The sequence below is a fragment of the Agelaius tricolor genome, unplaced genomic scaffold, assembly GCF_023055355.1.
Source record: "Agelaius tricolor isolate 1412-34295 unplaced genomic scaffold, bAgeTri1.0.p SCAF_10, whole genome shotgun sequence".
NCBI lineage: Eukaryota > Metazoa > Chordata > Aves > Passeriformes > Icteridae > Agelaius > Agelaius tricolor.
Window position 1 is genome coordinate 7,549,393 of NW_027269270.1, and position 20,646 is coordinate 7,570,038.

The 20,646-nt window shown below is 38.8% G+C and overlaps 1 protein-coding gene across 2 annotated transcripts in view; it reads left to right on the forward strand.

Annotated features, from left to right (window-relative positions):
- SLC39A10 (solute carrier family 39 member 10) overlaps positions 1–20,646 on the forward strand; it is a 216,113-nt gene that overhangs the window by 106,184 nt on the left and 89,283 nt on the right. The window contains exon 4 of one of the 2 annotated variants that reach the window (XM_071434539.1): positions 18,619–18,693. The exons of the other annotated variant lie outside the window; for it this stretch is intronic. The gene's annotated coding sequence lies outside the window, so the exon portion shown is untranslated. The remainder of the gene's footprint in view (positions 1–18,618; positions 18,694–20,646) is intronic. 2 annotated transcript variants of the gene reach the window in all.

Genomic DNA, 20,646 nt, shown 5'->3' on the forward strand with positions numbered 1-20,646 from the left:
TTTCTTGTAAAATTCCCTCACTTGACTGAAATCTTTTGGCAAATTTTCAAATACTTTTAGCTTCCTGAAATGATAATGACTGACAAATTTCCTGCTCAACAAATAAGATTTTAGCCCATCTCTTTGCCAAACACTTTGAAACTCAGCAGAAAATACAGATAATTGCACTTCCTGCAAGTTCATCTTTATAATTAATTAGGCAGTAAAGATGGGCATAAGTCCCAAATGTGAATTAAGGCAGCCTGGGGTTTTTAGCAGATTTCAGTACCATGACAGAGAGACCTCCAGGCTTTCCGGATTTTTTTTTTTTTTTTTTAATTTTTGGTCCATAATTAAGGGTTAGAAATACTGTCTCATTTGTCTAGTAACAAACATGAGATCCTCCTGTAATGGTGTCACTGTCTGTGGGTGCTGGCTTTGAAAGCTTGGGTGTGTTGTGCTTTCCTCCTGATCTGGCTCTGACAATACCCAAGTTATCCGAAGAAGTATTTTGTGCAACTGTCTGGTACAGCTACTTGTTTTCTACAAAGGAGCAGCCACATGGAGCTTGCAATCAGATCAGCTCCTTCCACTCCCCATCTCTATGAGATGTGGAAGGTTTTGGTGATTGGGTGCTCTGCAGAAAGCTGATGTTCCTATCTGAGCGTACTCATGCAGAGAAACTGAAAGGACAGGCCTTGACCAGGGGAAGGTTTTAAAAAGTACAGTTCAGAGCTCTTCACAAAATAGTTTTGCACTCCCTTGGGTTGGTGGGTGACAGAAAAGAGCACAGGGAATAATTCCTGTCCCTGGGCTTTAGCACTTGGTTAGCCAGCTGCAGCAGCACAGTTGGGTTTTCCATAACAAAGGGCAACCACATATTTTTGATCTGGCTTTTGTTAACACTGTGAAAAAGACAAAAGTTGAGGTTGCCATGGGGCAGTGCCACAACTGTGAGTGCTGTGAGCCATAGTCAGAATAAAATAGTTCTTTCTCCATGTAAGAATGGCTGCTCTCAGAAAATTCAGATTCAAGTTTAGGGACTGTGGAGAAACTTCACTTCATAACTACTGCATGTCACAGTAATTATATTTATAAGAAAGCTTTTTCAACACATCCAGCCCACAAGCTGGATGTCCTTTCCACTGTTCCATTTCCAATAAAGGAGGAAGGATTGACATGATAGAAAAGACCTTCCTTTATTACAGGGACACTCAGAAATATCAACTAGGCTGAAAATTCCAAAGGCACTGGCTAAAATCACATGGGATCTAGTGTGTACCTTAAACCAGACACATCCATCCCACCATGCTTATGTACACAGCAGTCCTTCTCCTTTTGGCTGCATTGATGAGAAAGACCAACTCCAGCCTTTGTTTCAGTGGCTGCTCTCCAGGTGAGGCAGAAATCCTATGGGAAGGGCTCCGACTGTGTTGATTTCAAACCTGTAAGGTGGAAAAGTCTGGTTTCCAAACAGTTTGGAAAGTTTACTGCTACAGGTTTTAATGATACCTGACAGAAGCCACAGCCACAGGTACATTTGGTTCACTCATTCTGCTTCACTGCTAAACATCTTGCCCTTCCCATGTGCCCTTGGGGGTGAGAGAAATGCTCATGTGGCATCCTGCTGCCTTTCAAAAATAAGAGGGAGCTATTTAGAAAAGTGGGATCACAGCAGGGGAGGACTGGCTTTAATTTAAAAATGAGATGTAGGTCAAATCTTAAATTCTAAAGCGCAGTCCTGAACCACTGTACTAAATGGAAGTTAAGTGAGAAAACAGGACAAGTAAACACTCTGTAAAAGACTGATATTTTTATGAGATGCAATTAATTGCTTTTAACTCTCTGGCAAGCTGAAGAAAATAGCTGCCTCCAAAACTGATGACGTTTCTTCCTTTTCCATGAGGATATCAGAGAGAATTGTAACCTGCAGGCAGTGTTACCATGCGAGCTGTTTTATCTCTGTGTTATCAGCAGGATGCAATATTGCTGATAAAGTGAAGCTTCCCTGAGACAGTTCTGATTTGCAAAGAGATTTTAAAAATGGTCAAGACATGAATAAATAGTTGGGTGTATCAGAGCTGGAGTAATGGAAAAGGGAGTTTGGCTGGAGTGTTCTGTATGTACAAACAGCATTTCTCTTTTCTCTTGTTGAGAAGGAAACTGTAGAACTGAGTAATTACATCAGTGTGCTTGGTATTGTTCATAAAAGGTCCTGAAAAGTTAAACATCTCTTATGAGTTAAGTATTCTTCCATTAGACAAATTTATCAGGAGAGTAGTGGAAGTATTTTTTTCCACAACAACAGATTCGATTTCATTTATTAACACACATCTCTATTAAAAACTGAGTCTGTTTTAAGCATTTCAGATGGGCTTTAATAATGGATTTGCTTACTTTTTCCCAAGTCATTTCAGGAGGTCTGTCTTTCTTCCAGGAAAAGTTATTACTTCCCTCTAAAATCTGCAGAAATGCAGATGCTGTCAGTACAAAACCCGAGGCCTGAACAAGCCTGGATGCATGTAATTGGAGGTTCCCCAAGGCCTTTCATATTTTTGCACAGTTAATCATCAGGTAGAGTTTGTTAGAAGGCCCTTGGGCATCTGTAGATGCTGATTTTATGCCCTAAATAAATGGGATCAGAGCAGTATCAAAAAAAAAATACATCCCCCAACAAAATTAAAATCACTACCAATATATTTAGCCACTTTACATGCATCCCTGCTTCATGAATAGGCTCTGTTATCCAATATCACCAGTGCTATTCTGTCCCCAGAGCTGTGCTCTTTTGAGGAGGCTGCTCTGAATTTCTAAAATGCTATTTGGCACATATCAACTTTATTGATGTCTGGCTGATGCCTTCCCATGCAAAGAAAAACACCTTGAATGGGATTTGTTCTGCTCTAGTGTTAAGAAAAGGAGGCATAGCTTAGATGATTCATGATTCATTCTCTTTCTTCATTTGACTGCACTAGTAAACCAACAGTAAAAAATATATATAAAGAAAAACTGTAACCTTAATGTCCCCTGCAAATTTTTCAGCTCTCCTAGGACATATTTCTGTGTATCCTAAATTGTGGTTGTAAGTAGGTAAATCAGCCTGTCAGCAAGACACAAAACAACTATCCCAAATTTCAACACTGAGTTTGATACCTTGGAGACAAGACCACCATCTGAGAATTTACAAAAGGTTAGTGAGAAATAAAGGCCGATATTCCACTGAGAAAGGTTACAAGATGGGCAGAAACAACAGGGAAGCATTTTGCTTCCATGAGAGGCAGCAGAGAGCTGAGGGTTTTAAAGATAACTCACAACTAAGGTACTAAGAGGGGTGAACCTTTGTTTACTTACGGATTTATCCTCATACAAGAAGCTGAGTATTTTAAAACATATTTCCCAGTAGTCTAGATGTGAAACAATATAATCAGACAAAGGAGAGTGGAATACTAGAAGCCAGATTAAATAGATCTGCAATGATTTTATAGCAAATGATTCCAAATTAGTCTCCAAAATATCTAAGTTGCAGAAGAATCATAAAATAAAATTTAAAAACTGTTCAATGTAGAAGCTTCTGATAGCATTCTTAATCACACAGCTGCACTATTTTAAAACAGTTCTGTAAGAAACTGGGGTGGTTTTTACATGATTGGAATATTCATAAATAGAGTGAGTAGTACAACTAAATCTTTTCTAAATGAGATCCTTCTAGATTTACAATGGATGTCTATTTCAATGGAAGTTGCCATGGTTACAGCACAATTCTGCATAGAGCACATTTTCATCACAAATTGTTACACATTTATATACAAATAGTTTGGACACATTTTTCGAACTTCTTTTTAAATGAGAGCTACAAGGACAGCCTTGAAGGAAAATTCTGTATTTGTGCCTGGGCACAGTTTTGGTCCAGCTGCACTGGGAATCACCAGATAATTCAGACTGGGGTGGGCCTCAGGAGGTCTCTAATCACAGCTCCTGCTCAAAGCAGAGTCAGCTTTCAGAAAAGACCAGGTTACCTGGGGCTGTGCCCAGATATATTCTGGAAAACTTCAAGGTTGGAAACAGCACAGCTTTTCCTGGGCCCCAGACTTGTGTGCAAGAGAGGGCAATGCTCCTTGGCAAACTCTTCCTCCTTCCTTGCTGTGGCTGGGGTAGAAAGCACTCCTGTACAATCTGTGTGACACGAAAGCTCTCACGGACTTTATTCAGTCAGCTTTGCTCTCCAGGCCTGCAATGAGCCTCCCTTTTCACCTTCCTGCTCACAGTGTGAGGCACAAACAGCTCACTCTTGGTCCCCTTTCCTGGAGTGCTGCTCAAAGGTAATTTCAAAAGCATCCTTGTGTAAAGACAAATGTTTGCTGAGTGCTCAGGTGTCCTGCTGAGGAGGTGTTATCAAAACAAGTTTTTTTCTTTATTGCTCTGCTGCATTTTATTGCTCTGGTTGCATCAGTGTGCCATACATACTGAACAGAGTGGTAGCTCCTGTACAATCTCATGTCACAAAGTGCCTGGACATCAGAGGTCATCTTGCTTTTCAGTGTGGGTACTGGATGACTTGTCAATGTTTGAAGTAAAATTCCACTTCTGAACATCCATCTATCTAGTTTTATTAAACAGCCCTCCATGGTTGCCAGTGTCTGGACAAGTCTTTTGAATTAGGTTCATATTAAATTTCTGAGGATTAGTTTGGGTGAAGGCTTCATGCTATAATTTGAGGTTCAAATAGGAAATTTCCCATAATTGTACTTTATGGTATCAGGGAGAAATTGAAAACAAGGTTAAAAAAAAAAGGGAAAGGTAGGATATCTTTGTTTAGGAAGTATTAAGCTGACAATTCTTACATGATATTTTCATTAACTGATTGCAATACTGTGGGAAGATTTTCTGACTTTTGCTCTGTGAATTCCACCACCAGCACGCCACAAGGAGTCACTCAGTAAGTTCTCATTATGCCTGTCTGCAATGGACTGACTCCAGGCAGTCAGAGAACAGGTTTGTTGGGTTGCTTTTTAGAAATATGGAAAGTGTGAGGGGGATCTCTGGTGCTGCAGAGGGTACAGAGTGGCAACATTTATTGGAGTGGAGGAATGTTCTTATAAAAGAGTAATACAAGGTTATTGCATTTACAAATTATCTGATGGTCTGCCGGTTGCTCAGTGCCATCTTGCTGGAAGCAAGCCACAAATCCTCTTCTTCATTCACCCTTCTGTGACATCTTTAACTCCTGTGATGGATTTCTCCATTTGTATAGGCTCAGACACAGTTGATTTGAATATTACTTCTGATACGACTCTGCAACTCTGAGAAAGAGAAAGGACAATTTTTCTCACCAGTTGGTAAATTCTAAAGTAAATCAGCCTTTTTAATGACTCTGCCTGTGATTCTCATGTGACTTATTTGGTTCAAGGCTTCTTGGTATGGTTTAGGAGACAAGGCACAATCTTTTTTCTTCTTTTTCCTTTACTGGTCCCTGATAAGTAACATAAATTAGAAAAACCTGCACGAAGTGTGGACTCTCCTCTGAATCTGAAATAAGTTTTCAACATCTGATTATTGATGGTTTAATTGCAAGTACATGTCAGAGGCAAGAAAATTTACATTTTCCAAACATACTGACATGTAATAGAAATCAGGCCCATGTACTGTCTCTCTCTACTACTAAATATCTCTGCTGAAATTTCTGCCTGTTTATAAATATGTCTACATCCAAACACTTGAGCTTTTAATGCAAATTTATATCACATAACTGCTATGGGGATCCCTAACCTTAGGACAGCCCTTGGAATCCATTTTGTCTCTGTTTGAGTTCGTCTTTTGTTCCTCTTTAGGGTTTATTTATATCATTTTTGAAACATTACAAACTAAGGACTAAGGCTTCTATCACCCCAACTCCAGCAAAACCCTTCACTGGGTGAAATGTTGTTATCTATGTGTCTGCACAGCATGCACTGCTCTTTCCTCGTGTTCATCCAAAAAGAAACATTGACTTTGTTGTTTGCTACGAGGGCTTTTCAAAATACTCTGGTCAGCTCTTCAAGTGATCATTTCAAAATAAAACTCTAAGCTTATTTAATGATCTCTCTGATGAAACTATTGTTAATTTGGTCCGGTTTCTCTACTTTAACATCTTGCAGAATCTTCCAGTAGGACAGAGAGTATTTTACTGGAGTTATTTTCTTTATTATTCAGCAATTGAAAAATCTTAACACTAGTAAAAATCTTCTGGGCTTTTATTAAGTTAGGTCTGATTTATGTAATTTGCCATAAAGTTCATTAAAGACTTCATTAATTTTTCACCAATCTGTAACAGTCTTATCACTGCTGTTTTTATTAGCAGAGATAAAATTAACTAGGTTTGACTTTTTAAATTTGGGGGCAAGTCATTTACCTGCCCTATCACCACTTTCATAATAATTACATTTTGCTTTGTCAGATGTGAAATGGTTCTCTTCTTATCCATCAGTTCCAGTGATTAGGATCCCATATTTTAGACCAATTGCTTGTACTGACACTTTGATCTCAGCAGTTTATGTTCTCATTAGCTGACTGAATCTTTGGTCTTTCCCTTTTCCAAAAGAATCATTGGGTTTGAGACTTCTAATGCTAAAAAGATATGGAAAATTCCCATCGTCCTGCAGCTTAACCATGAACCCTGAAGGGATTGATGCCAACCTGGATTTCACTTGTATTTGTCCATCTGCCTTTCCTAGACCTCAGTGGTCCTTCCTGGGAACAAGGAAATATGAAAACCCTTCAGATGTGTGTTTCATGTCAGAAACAACCCAGGGTGTTTTGTAAAACAGGACTTTTTGACTATTTTCTGCCCTCTGATAAAATTTTTCGCTCCCCCATGCACCATCACCTGTGCTATACCAACACCCATTTGCCCATGACTTCAAATACCAGCCAGCGATTTCCATATAGACTGTCATTCCCGCATTTGTTGGAATGCTGGACCCTTTAATGGTCTGGCAAATCACCTGGGCCATTCTGTTATATGGACTAGTGCCCACCAAATCAACCAAATCTAGTAGGTGATGACCTATTTTTATTTAATTATCTAAAAATGGCTACAAGAAAAGTACAATGAAAGTATTTTCAAAGGGAAAATGAAGCCAGTTCCCACTCTCTTTTTCCTCCACAACTATCACTCAATAGTAATTTCCTCTAAAATGTATCAATACTTATTGTAGAAAAATCATGATCTTGCAAGAGAAACCCTGCTTTATTCAGAATTACTGCTGTATATTTCAGATTCTCTTCCTTGACCCCTTGTCCTTTACACTTTGACTTGATAGAGTAAAATAGCTGGGTGAAAGGTACCAGTGACACTTGTGTGATAACCCTGAGCCTTCTGCCACCACAATATTTGGAGTCTTCTGTGCCAGAGGAATGTTTCAATGCACAGAGCAGAGCAAAGCTCTTGGTAGGCACAGGGAATGTTTGAGACATTCAAGTGAACTCTGTCACAGACACAGTGACCTGATAAATACGTGTGTTCTCTCTAATACCTCAGCTTCAGTGGTTTTAATCCCTACCTTTGTGAGGATTTTGATCAAGTCTCCATTTGAAGGACTTTTGAGATGTCCAGCTGACTCTGGTTCACACAGTGGTTTTAAAGCTGTGTCATTTGTATGCTTTTACTAGAGAGAAGGCATGCAGAGAGGCTAAGAAGGAGCCTTTGCACACATTTTAAACTCTGCTTTGAAGTAGGAATGTGTTCTGACATTTAACTGAGAGCTTATTCAGACATATATCCTTTAAAATTTATTTAGCAAAAGAGTGAAAACATCTCAATTACCAGTGCTTCTGACTTGTTCCTGTCAAAAGTTGAGAAAAACTGTGAATACAGTTTATTTGTAACTCTCATGATTGTTACAAATAGCACTCTCCTTCAGCACAACATTTCGGATCTGAAGACTTGGGAAAGTCTGTGTCAGAATGGGAAAGAGAATCAGCATCCTTCTGATCACAGTCTCTGGAGATCCTAAAATGCACACTCTTCTAGTAGCTACTCATAATTCCCCACACATGAAAGTTAAATTGGACTTCATTTAACATCTAAATTAAAATATCTTGTTCTACTTAGGGTTCTTGGTTAATCTTTTTAAAGCTATTGTTCTAATTTTCAGGTTTTCTCTAAATTAGCAATATATTCTCCTCAGATTTCTCCTAAGAGGAAAGTCCTGCATCTGCACCAAGCAGCATTAACTCCAATGGGAACAGGAGCTTGCTCACATAGAATTCACAGCTTTGATGACAAAGAATTACCCTTCTGATAGTGTTCATGTCAGATGAATTAACCTGCCTGCAAGGAAATTGCAGAACTAGGATTTCTTATTGTATAATTCAAAGTTTGAATTCATAAAGACTGAAAGAAAACAAACAGAAAGAAAACTAAAAAAATTACTTCTGTTTTCTTCAAAATGGTATTTTCTTTTCTTTTGTTTCATAATTTTCTATAACTCAAGGGTAAAACACTAACATTATTGAGATGAATTCTTAATGTCAAAGAATGAAAGAATCTGTCAATCTGCAATGAAAAATAAACAATTTTAGCTTTGCAATAGAAAGGTAATTAAATTCTTCTTGCAAAAATACAGTTTTAAGAATACTTTATTGCAATGCCATTTGAATCTCATGGAAGTTCAAGGACTGAGCACCTCTAAAATCAGAAATGAAAAGCTTTTTAATGTCCATCACCTTTTTTGATAGAGAATCTTGAGAGCCTGAAGAGCTGGAGAGAGCTGCCTGTGCTTTGTGTTAGTTTGCAAAGACATTCCCAAACTAATGGAGGAAACATCCCCATCGATTGAGCAGTGCTGCTCTCTGTGCACTTTCTGATTTATTGCAGCAGCTCTGCATCCTTTCAGCCACGGTGCAGCTGCAGTTACCTTTTCTCATGGCCATAGCAGGGCCTGTTGCTGACCTCATGCAGGTGAGGCTCTGTAAAAGCATCCAGCCCTTTCTGATGTCCTCCACTGCATGCCTGTGACTCCTGCTGCTGCTGCTTTTCCAAATGCCTCTCAACCTCCAAGGTAGCTGCAACCCAGAATTCTCCTCGCAGACTCTTCTGTCAATGGGCTCCCGCCATCCATACCAGGGAGATTTGGTGCTCTTTGCTACCCACAAATACCCCATCAGTGCTATCTTAATCCACTTCTTCCATCTGGTACTCCTGTACTTGAAAAGCCCTCTGCCTGCTCCCTGCCCTCAAAGAGACACTCCTCATTATCACTGTTGTTGAAAAGAGAGGCATGCACAGGCTCAATCTGCACTTGTCAGCAAGCTCCAGCTTGGTTATCTCTCTTCTTATTTTCCTTTTCCACAAGTGGGTATTTTTCAGGTGGACATTTGAGAGTGAGTGACCTGAGCAAGTCTCTGCTGGAGACTTTTCTATTAATCTCTTATTCCAGCCTTATAGTTGTCTTCCACACAGGAGACAATCCACAAAATTGCTTGCTCATTTCAGTCAGGCACACCCCCATACAGACAAAAAGTCCTTTAGGAAATATCAAAAATAGACAGATTATTTTGAAACAAGGTATATGCAGTGTGGTCTGTATTGGGAGCAGCTGTACATTATTTGCTTTAGCTGCTGGCTCCAGAGTACAGGTTCTTTTTCCAACGAACATTTCATCCTCATGAAAGTTTTGCTTGGGGTTCTTCAACAGCCTTATGAATATTTTTAAGTGTCTTCTAAAAGCAGTACTCTTCTTCCATATTAATTCCCCTATGTTCAGTTCTCAGTTTGTTAAATATCTTGCTCAGAACAACCATGCACTCTGTATTTCAGAGAAGAACAGCAAGGGAACACAGGTCTGTCGTGTGCACCTGCAGGTTTTTCTCTGTGCCTTCTACATTGCCTGAACATGTTTTGTGGTGGGTTGTAAGAGCAGAATAGCACAGAGCTTCCTATGGTGTGAATTTTGTAAGAGTTAACTACTCCCTGGTGAATGTCAATGCATGACAATATTTTATATATTCCATTAAGGCAAGGTGTTGTGTGCTGGCTTTTTACCTTCCACCAGAATCCTGTCTCCCTCAGCTACAGTCAGTTCTCATTGTCTATAACAGTAGTTGTCTCTAACATGTCTTATCAGACATGTCTTATCATTCATTAGAGAATCTAACATGTTGATTCCACTATACAGCACCCAAAAGAGACAGTCAAAAAATAGATTCTCACAGGAATCTTCTCATCCATCAAGGAGAAATACCTTCTCTAGGAGAGACTTAGCAAATATACAACAACAAGGCACAGCACTATGCATAATGCCTTTCCAACAATATGAAAAGGAAAAATTATGTGGTACTGAAACTGTCACTCTTAAACTCATTTTTTCCAGATGAATCCTTGAGAAATTTTATGCATTCCTTTAAAGTCAATAAATTTCATCATGTTGTCATTAGACTAATTTTTAATATAGAAACAAGATATCTGAGAATTAAAATCAATAAAAATTGGTGAAGCCTCCATTTGAATTGAATTTCAACACAGTGAGATTCATTGTCTGACCCACAAAGGTGGTTCTTTTACTACTGTTTGTGTCCTTCTGTTATTCCTCACGTTTGGTACATTTAGACCCATTTTTAGCTGTGAAAGCACGCAATTTAATTTAATGTGTTGGCAAAAAAGAAGATTAACATTTTTTGCCAGATCTACATAGAAACAGCAGCACTAAGATCTTTTTTTAAATAAGGTGAAAGATAGAGGGAGCCTTCAGGCCAGGAGTAGAGGTAGTTGTGTACTCAATGTTACTTTCAATTAAAACACCTGTCAAGTGTGACTTGTAAGTGAGACACCTGTAACTTGTCACTAATCCTGGATTGGTCATTAATTCTCTTAGATTTTGATAAACCTGCTCCCTATTTATTATACATATATAGATATATGTATGCATATTTAATGAATACATATTCATTGCTTATAATTCAGTAATAAATACTTAGCCAGGAATTCTTAGTTATTAAAATGAACATTTTGTTAATATTTTCTAACTTATTATTTCAGTTCATAACATAACAATATAGCTAAAAGACGAGAACTAGCATTCTAAAACAGTTTTATGTTTTGAGGAATTTTTTCAGGGATTTTTTTGAGGGTGATTTTTTAGCAATTCTGTAAGGTGTTACATCTGGGAGGCAGGCAGAAGGTTTTGTTGCTCTGACTTAGTGTCTGGAGAGGCAGTGTTAGTGTCTCCCACTGCCAGCTCCGTGCATCCCTTTGCACTGTGAGTGGCAGAGACAAAGTGCTTCAATTTCTGTGCAGTGCTCAGCAGTCAGATGAGGGCTCTGACAGAGAGGGGCTGCTCCCCAGTACCTGAGCAGTCTGTAAAACCCCCAGGCTCTGATGGCTCCAGGTTACTAATTTGTGACAGGGATACTGAGGGAAGGCAGCTGGGCAAGGTCAGAGGTAGGAAAACATCCCTGCCACAGTTTGGAGGACAAGTAGGACAGGGAGCCCTGATCTTTGTTTGGAAGGAACAGCAAAACTTATTTTCATAGACCTTATAATTACAGAGGAGTTGCCAACAGGCCTTAAGGAAGCCTAATGAGGAGCTGGCAAAGCACTCGGACTGCAGACTGGGAGATAACTGGGAGCAGGGGATAAGTGGGAATCAAGTCTTCTTTCTCTGAGCTCATTCAGAATCTGGGTTCTGTTTCTTCTCCCACCTTTCCACTGCCTTCTGTGTCTAGTGCGGAAAAGATTACTTGAATTTCCTGTAAGAATTACAAGTCCTATCTTCATTCTGCAAAGAGTACCTTTCATTAGGCATTTTTGGCATTGGCTGAATTTGGGTTGTTTGGGGTTTTTTAAATTCAAATTGAAGAGAAACAGCATATCAATATTTTTCAGACCAACACACTGCAAAATGCTGAGGTGAATATTTTAACTGCTGTATTTTTTAGCAAGACTGTCATTTAAATACAGGGCAAAAATAGGATTCAGTCATTTAAGCACATTTTGTGACAGACATTTTAATCCCTAGTGCATAATTTGTGGAACAGCAAGTAAAAGAGTATCTTAGATTTCTGAATGTGTTACAGAAATAAAAAAACTTAAGAAAATATAAAAATAAGCAATATTTTGTATTTCTGATTCACTCATATTTTGAAATGTGGTGCTTTAATCCCTAAGTAGATCCTTAACATTTCCAAAGTAAACCAATGATAAATTCTATGGACAGAACTCAAGACAACAAAATTCTTTTTAAATTAGTGAACTGATGCAATTTGCAAATATTTTGGGAAGTGTGTTTCATATAGACATACTCAGGTCCTTTAGTCCTGAAATATTTATGCCATGAAAAAACTCAAGTGATAAAAAATTTCATCCCAATCTGGTACATTCAAATTATATCTTCCCAACTGAGTATTATTTCTGTAAAGAGCACATCAAAACTCAGGTCTAAACACATCTAATCTTAGTTTAGACCCAGATCTAAATTTCACATTCCTATTTACAGTATCTTCTATCCTTAGTGGATCAATCTCAAATCTGCAAAAAAAAATGCATGATATTTTTGTGTCAATATTAATCACATATAGTACCCAGTGCTGTTGATTTTGAGAGCCTTTCTTTAAATTTGAATTAAAAAGTCTAAGTTTGAAATTCTGTCCTGTGGTCAAATTGCTTCTCTGAGCAATTGTATTGAAATAATCAATCTGTATTCCATTTTTTGAGTTATAAATCATTAATTTCAAACTTAATTTTTCATCAAAAATTATGTAAATCCTTGTGCAGTAAATCCAAATCAACTGGGATTTGGTTAGATTTGCTTTTCAAAAATCTCGCCTTAGTTCTTTGCAGCTAAAATGACAAATATCTGTATTTTCTAGTCTGCCAGAATAATCTGGATTTTGTGTCCTGTAAGAAGGAATCTGTTTCCAGCTCTCTCTGACCATTCAGACAGGAAGAGTTGCAATGCTCAGTGCAAGTTACCAGTTCATCTTGAGGCAGTGCAGCTGGAATGTCACAGCAGCTGCAAACTCCTCTGCTCCATCCCCATTTCCAGCCTGGCTTCTCTGTCCCTGTCCTAGTTCAGATCTCACCCAGGTTCATCACCAGTTCTGGGGTCCTGCAGGACCTTGAGACCAGAGCACTTCTGGTCCCCCTCCAGGTTCCCTTTGCTCTTTGTCTCTTGGCTTCTTGTACCACTGGATATGGTGCCTGCCCATCAGCACCAGGGCAAGACACGCTCACAGAAAACAGAGCCAGGCTGCCCCAACCCTTTGCTGAAGGTCAAACAAGCAGTTATCCTGGAAAGGTTCTTGGGTTAGTTCTGAATTTCAGCACGGCACAGAGTGCATGGCCTTATTGGAGATGCAGCTCGGGATTGGAAATGCAGCTCAGGACTGGAAATGAAGCTCAGGGTTGGAAATACAGCTCCTTGACATTCTATTGTTGTAAAGCACTGTGGAATTCTGCCAGAAAGCTATGAAAAGAAATAGTAGGTTTCTCTTTTAAAGCAGGCTATGAAAAGCAGAGAAGATTATTCCAGCTATACAGCAGAGCTTGGACTTAAATTAAACAGTGACAAGCTGCCTATATTTCTTAAACTCATTACAATTATTTAACAACATTTGTGCTCTGGTTGGATAAATCATGGAAAGCAATGCTCTGTCACAAAGGTTCTCCATGATTAACATTGAATAACTGCTTTACTAAGCACCTCTTGCTACTCCTGATAACAGAAGTAGCTGCTTACTCTCCATTATACAATTATCAGGCTCTAATCCTTTTATAGACTATAATCTAGCTTTAGGCCTTTCCCCATTCATAGCTACGCCTTAAATTGAGTTTACTTAGGAGGTGAATTATGCAGTTGTCAGTAACAAAACTGACAGCCTCATTTTTCTACTTCTCAAACAGCTAGCCATGCAAACAGACATAATATCTGGCAGGATCTTGCTATTTGTCTGTCAGCTCCACATTTTATCTTCATTGTTTGTCTAAAATACCTTCTGTCTCTAAAATAATTTACAAGTTCCTGACAAGTTCCTGTGGCCTCCTGAAAGCTGGGAGAGTCTGTAAAAATGCTGTCAATGTGGTGTCCAACCACACAAACTGATCAGGTTGTTGCATTAGTCTAAAATTTTTTAAAGGAAATTTATTACCTAAAGCAATTTATCCAGAGTCTGAGTTGCTGTTCTGTCTCAATTCCATTCAGAAAAGTGGCGTTAACCAATCAGAGGAAAACAAATACTCCTCCCTTTGAAGCCAATGTTGAACCTGAAAATGGAGATAGAAAATATGATTTTGTCACTGCTTCAGGTTGAAGTAATGCAGAGCTAAAAGGCAGTTTCTGCCTTTTAGTAAGAATAGTAAGAGGGAGCATTTGTTGTTCTGTGAAGAGAACTGGGCAAACTCAACCTACAGTCCAGCACAGGCTAGCAGAGATTGCTGTGTGTAGTCTGCTCTGGATGGACAGAGAGCTGCAGCACAGGGGCACATGTTCAAAAGGTGGCCATTACAAGAAATTGAGGGGATATTTAAACAATTTTTTAAGAAATGAAGATCAGACATTGCATAAGTCACCTTTCAGGTGCAGATACCCCAGTGCATTATCAATAGCACTGCCCAGAACCAAGGATGCAGTAAAGAAAATCTTGACCAATTCAGAAGGTGACAGACAGGTGTGGATGTGACACACAGAATGAGAGGAAGTAGAGGTGATCATTTTTCCATCTGTCTGAACAAGGCTGCACTCCTGCAGATGTGTTTGTCACTATGAAAGGCATCGCTCTTCTTCAGAGTGGAAAGGTCTTTTAACTTTCCAGCATTATCATTTCAGCTTGGTGCTGTCCAGGTTAAATCACTTGGGTGCCCCAGATGGAAGTTTACAAATAAAGCCCAATGAAAGCAGGAGCAGGCCTACATTTCCTAGGAAACACATATATATATAATGGACAGGAAATCAGTCTCTGATGTTCTCAGATCTTGAAGGGCTCTTTGTGGTTCCCTCATGTTTCAGTGAAGCTGGGGGGGAGGATGAGAAGAGCTGTACAAGTCAAAGTCTGTGTGTCACTGGTGCTGGGGCTGTGCCTGAGCAGGGCAGCAGCCAAGGTTTCAGTACAGCACTCAGCACTCCATGCACTGAGGCTAAATAAGAGCTTGACCCTCGTGCTTATGGAAGACAAAAACTTCCTGTCAGTGAAAATTGACTTATTGCACTATAGGCTCTGCTCTGCTCAGCAAAAATCATGTTTCAGTCTGCATCAGCTACCAGCAGATGTTTATATTTTTTACTTGTGTGTTTTTCAAAAATACAAAGACAATATTAATTCTGATACTTACTTTCCTGAACAGCACCATAATGCCATAGAATAAACGTGTTTTCACCAGTGCTTTATCTTCTCTAAAATTAGTTTCACGATGTTTCAGAATTGAGTTCAAAAAGCACTTCCAGAAATACAGTATAGCTCACACAAAAAACCTTCATACAATCTCCTGATTTTTTTCAAGTGTGATGGCAAATTTTTTGCAAGTGTGACTCTTAACATTTTCCATAATAATAATAATAATCTGCTTTTCAGGACACTTCTAGTCTAAAATGAGAAATCTCAGTTTCTGAAGAGTTTTAGAAACATTTTATTTTCTTAAGAAACTATTAGAAACAACACATTAAAAAGAACTAGTATTTTCTCATACAGTGTGTGTGTATTTCTGAGTGCCAATGGCAGTTTATCTGGCTGGCCATGAATGGTAATCACAGCAATATGTTCATCACAATGTCACCTGCTTTCCCTTTTAATTCCAAGCTGCTTTCCCAAGCAATGAAAACTTACAAATCAAAGATACCAGAAATTTCAAAACGTAATTGCTCCAGACACTGATTTTTCCAAATCTACTTATTCTTATGACAGTAAATAATAATAATAGTAATAGATATAGTGCTCTTGCCATTGAAGTATATTATTTATTAAATAAAGGTCAGTGTATCTGAAATATTTTTTCAAAATCAGTACATGAAGTGCTGCTTTAATGAGTCAGACAGCAGCAAAATATTTTGGTTCATTTTTCTCCAGCAATGCCTCAACTCATAATTAGCATCAATTTGGTTTAGACAGCTAAAGGGGATTGTCTTCATACAGCTGAAAACAGAATGCAGGCACATACAAAAGCACAAAAATGTAAAAGTTTGTTACCTAGGGTATTCCTTGTTTTTACTTCATGTCACTGAACTATGCAGGCATCCAATACCACTCCAGTGTGATAATTTAGGAGTATTGAATATCAGTAACTTGGGAGAATCAGAGACAAATATGACCTTCAAAGATACAGAAAATTTGCATAAACCAATAGTTTGTACAACATTTTTTGTGTTACAGAACACCAGCAAGCTGCAGATCTAGATATGTTTTTATTATGTAATGATCAACATTAAAAATTCCATTATCAGAGCTAATAGCTTTGTGGTGGCTAAGGCATGATCAGAATATTCTGTCTTTATTGTCTGTATTAATGTCATCTTTCCATTTGCTGATAAGACTAAAACCTTCTTTTATTATGAGATTAGGCAGATTTGACTTTGGAGATATACACGCACTCTGATACATATGACATTGTTGAAGGTGCTTTTTCCTCCTCAAGTTTAAAATGCATTTTTCCCCAGTAAATTGCCTGTGGTATATAAATTTTTGTTTAAAGCATGTCACTGCTTTTCTTCTCAGAGGCAAAATTGCTGGGCTTTTTATTTTAATTTCCTTTCGGATAAAACTTTAATCTATATCTCCTAAAGGCACAAGAAGGTCTGAAGTGGGATTACTGGTGAAAATTCTTCTGGAATGACCTTCTTTCCAAAATAAAATTAAATTTTGAGGATTTTATATGAGAGAAGGCACCCTGCTGCAGCATCTCTTCCTCTTGCTGCTTTACACAAGCATATTGAAGTAATATTCCTTTAAATTTGTTTTCTATGTATATAGACTTTCAAGACACATAGAAAGTCAACATCATTTTAAACTCAGTTTTTCAGTGAGAACAAAGTACTGCATCATTTTTATTTTGATGTCTCTTGTATCCAACACTATTCACCAGCAAATGAACCACAGCCTTTTGTAAGCCAGAGGAAAAAACAAATAGCTCAAATCTTTCATCTTTGAGCAGAAATCACTGGGAAATCCAGCTGTTGCCCCCAGCCCTTCACACAGGAGGTTCAGAGAGGTTCAGTTCTTTTCCTCTCTCTAATTCACTTGCACAAAGCTATTGTTGGAAATGGTGCTCTGTAAATGGCAGCAGTGCAGGGGCAACAAAGCACAAGGAAAGAGTATCATTGTAAAATTTACTCGCAAATTGAAATTTATTAGAACCCCATTGAAAACTATGATTGAATGTGAAAAGAAAAAGAAAGCTGGTGGTAGAAAATTAACATAAATACAGTTAAGTCACTATACCAGAGACAGTGGCCTCTGTTCACATAAGAAATATGTGAACCTCCCTGGAGGTTTTTGCTACATCTTAAAATCCTTCGTGGTGGCTGCTAAAATGTCACCCTCTCCCTGCAGCACCAGAAAACTGTCCTTTCTTATCAAACTCTAATTTGGCAACAGCAATGCACACACACAACTTCTAGGCTTGATTATTGCAATCCATTAGAGCAGGAATGAAGCCATTTGCCTTGAGACAGCTCCAGCTGTATCCAGCCACTGGCTCAGCAGCCACAGCTGCCAGTTCCCTGCCATCAACTCTGCCCCTATTCCCTGCCCCAGATGCCTGCAGAATCCACAATCCAATTCCAGGCTCTCATCTTCCCAGTGAGGGGGGGCTGCCTAAGCTGAGCCATCCCTGAAGCTGGCACTGACTGCAGCCTGTGCTGGCACCAGCTGCTGGGCACGGGGTGAGGATCCTCTCCTGCAGAAGGAGCTGGCCACTCCCTCCCAGATGGGCTCTCTCCAGCAGTTTGCCGAGGCAGCTCCTGGACTCTTTGTCTGCTCAAACCACCCACTGAAATGAGGGTGATTTGCATGCACCAAGGGTGATCTGATTCCCAATCTCTTTCTTCTGGAGAATAATATTCAGTTAATTAAGATGCTGAAATAGAATTGAGGCCTTTATAGCTATTATCTAAATTATTATTATATGTCAATACTTTTATCTGAAAATAGTGTCTTATGATATTTGGGTTCTTAAAAGACTGTGAAAGTGTAGCTTGCCACTGTTACTATGCAAACACAGATTCTGAGATCAGACTCATGAGATTGAACACTCTCACAATGGACCAAAAGTCTCTGATAATAGCTAAAGGCAGATGTCCAGGCAAGAACATTGAAACCAAGTAGGAATACAGCACCAATTGGTGTGATATCTTTTCCCAGTTTGCCATAGTCTTTTCCTTAGGAACTCCCTGAAGGGATTGCCCCTACTTTTGCACTTAGTAGACTTTTCTTACATATAATGTTTTTAGTTATGAACAAGTAGCCATTCTCTTTGCCAAACAAACACAGGAGGAGAATAGAAATACATGGGACTGCATGGAACTACATTAGTATTATAAAAATAACACTGAAGGGTTGCCTGGTCTGCAGCAAGCCTGAGATCCAAACTGCAATTTGTGTTCTTTGTGCTGTAGTCTCATACAGGTTAGCTCTTTTAAGGAGTGGAAGCTCTCTGACAATTCTCAAATTCTTTCCTAGGAAAGGACAGCAGGGAATATATTGATCCTGGTCACACACAGAGCTCAGCCAGGCTAAAGCCAGAGCAAGAGTCAGGTAAGCATTGGGTACAGACATTCCAAACCCCAATTTATTGGTAACTAAGCAAGAATTTCCATCACAGTTCTAATTCTGGTCTTTATATTATCCACACACAAATATCGTCTCTCGATGTCTTGCTTAAAGCAGGAATGCAGCACACCTGTACTGGATCACCCCAAAGGTGATTTCTCTTCCATCTGTGATGCCAAGGGAAGAATGTAGGAACAGGCAGAGTTTATGTATATATACAACTGCTTCCCACTTTTAGAGTTCTCTATTTTGAAATGCAGTCCCTAGAAGGGTGCTTCATTCCATTTGCCTTTCTGACTGTCACTGAGCACAAAGTTGTCTTTTTCACACAACTGTCACAACACCAAGATTTCTGAGTCATAATGTTCAGCTTGAAACTCATCATTCCAGGCATGATTGCTGCGCATCATTTATTTAATTAATTTATATTCAATTTCACCTGCCATTTTATTTTCCCAGTTGCTTCATCTTATAAATTTATGCATTTCTGGCTGTGGTTTTGCAAACTATGCATCTCGGGGCTAATAGGAAGTATTGTATGGAAAGAGAAAACAGGGGGGAAAAGCCATAGTAGAAATGCAATACAATGAAAACAAAGTGTGTTTCATTTCATGCAATAAATGGAGATCGTGCAAGAGCACTAGGGGGAAAAAATCAATATATTCTGACTGGTTTATTGATAAACAGAGAAGATGGTTTATGTAACATTTCAAGAGGAGTATGTGAAAAACACTGTTTAGTTCAACTTCCTTTTTAAGCATTAGCACAAATAGTTAAGCAAGAATCTGGTAAGAACAAACATATTCTAATCACATTATAGGAAAAAACACTGGAAATTTGGTGAATGCCCTGTCCCATTTTACCCATTCCACAGCTACTGAGCTTTAGATTGTTTATGCCCAAGCCTTTAGAAATTCTTCCATTTCTAATTGTTATACTGATTGTAGAAGAAATAAGCTTTAATAATTTAAACTCAACCTTTTAATATTGTACACAATTGTAGAACAAGCAAAGGGTATAAAATGGGACCTTTTTTAAAGACATTACTGAATTTTTACAGGTAGTAAGCACATTGTAAATAACTCCTTGAAATTTCAGCCATCAAAGGCAAAGGCCCTATTACAAAGCTTGGACAAACACAGTTCTAGGAATATTGCCTGTTTTTCACTGTGCAGTTGGCATTTCTTGGAGCAAAGATTTTGAATCAGTAATCAAGTAGAAATGTTACTGTGACCCCAACTTCCTCAGCTACTTAAATGTAAGTGCTGAGGATGCTCAAGTGAAACATGAGCTATCTCTCTTCTTCAGCTGGGCAGGAATTATCACACACAAATAGGTTGAGAGTCTCTTTGCTGTTTGGCCAAATTCTAGGAACTTCTGTGCCAGATCTAGTGCAGCATCCTGGCAAAGTCTTGTGCAGTTTATTCCCAAATCATCCAAATATTGAAGCAATAAAAACCCAAGGTTGGGCTAGGCTTCAGCTTGAAAGATAAGACTGCAGCTGTGGAAAAACAGCTGTTTCATCTATGTCTTCCTCAGGGGCTGGCACCAAAGGGAAAAGGGTGTGCAATGCTGAATGCAGTGACAGCAGTCACTTGAAAAGAAAGCTGAGAAGTATCAGGTGTTACCTCAAGCCACTAGAGGAAATCAAAGTGTATTTTAAAACATGCAGACTTACCTGGCTGGCTGGATTTCCTGCTGAATGCTCTCTAAGATACTTGGCCACAAAATTTCCTGGTTCATCATAATACCTGGGGTAATTCATTAGGTTTGCCATCTATGTTGTCACTCTGAAGCAGTGTTCCTTTAAATCCATAAAATAAGTCAATATCCAGAAGGTTTTCAAGGCTAGAACATCATGTAGTTGTAAAGCAAACAAAGGAGCAGCAGCATGAATGACAGTTTTACTAAAACATTAGGCTTCACCCAAGGCCAAAA